Raw genomic sequence first — 994 nt, forward strand, 5'->3', positions numbered from 1 at the left:
ATACCCCAAATCGGAGCAGTCTACTCAGATGGCTTCTGATCGGCTTTCAGCTGACCTCGTGCTAACTACGAAATACAAGGATAATATTATTGTAATGTATTTAAGATCACAGTATATTGTTATATGTTATGCTATTTTGTTATACTTAACGTTAAATAATACATTAAAAATATACATTGTATAATATTATTATACATAACACAACGATTGGAGATTCCCCCCAAAATAGGCCCAGATTCCGCCTAAAATTTGTTACAGGGTATATTACTACTTGTGTATCGTACAAATTACAACATATGTATCTCACGAGAACCGAATGATTTTGTTGCGGAATATCGTGCAAACCTCATAATTTGGGACAGAGTTAACTGTCTATTTGATAGATCAATGGTAGGAAATCCCCCAAAGTGTCCCTGTGCCATGCAAGACATTTCCTTTGAGATGTAAATCAGTTCTCTTCTTAAATCGGTTAATACGCAATTGGCAGACACACAGATGCACGCACAGAGACAGATATTGTCGTTTTATTAGTGGATTTATAGATCAGGTGTGTGACAAAACAAGTTACATAATTCATATGCAAACACAGAGAGATAGAAACTGAACAGTGCAATATGGTATGGGCTGCAGCCTCACAGCTCAGCTAGCATAATCACTCAGGCATAATCATTCCGGGGTGTGTGGGGTTTGGTTGGGGTATAAAATATCGGCATAACATACACGAGGACCACAGCATCATCGCACCCACCACCAAACTGAAATCGAGAGAAGTCCGAACACCAGGGCACAGTCTCCCCGCCGACTCAGGGCACAAATCCTGCCTCAGGCACAAACTATCCCTCAGTGCAGAGCCCATCGCAGCGAGGCACAAGCCGTAGCCACTAAAGTACAGCACCACAAAGGTACAAACTATCTCAACCCACACCCCAGGCACAGCGCACCACAGGGCAAAGCCCCTCCCGCATGCAATCGCTTGGGGATGGGCAGTGTCCAG

Source organism: Callorhinchus milii, unplaced genomic scaffold, assembly GCF_018977255.1.
Source record: "Callorhinchus milii isolate IMCB2004 unplaced genomic scaffold, IMCB_Cmil_1.0 Scaffold626, whole genome shotgun sequence".
NCBI classification, from domain to species: domain Eukaryota; kingdom Metazoa; phylum Chordata; class Chondrichthyes; order Chimaeriformes; family Callorhinchidae; genus Callorhinchus; species Callorhinchus milii.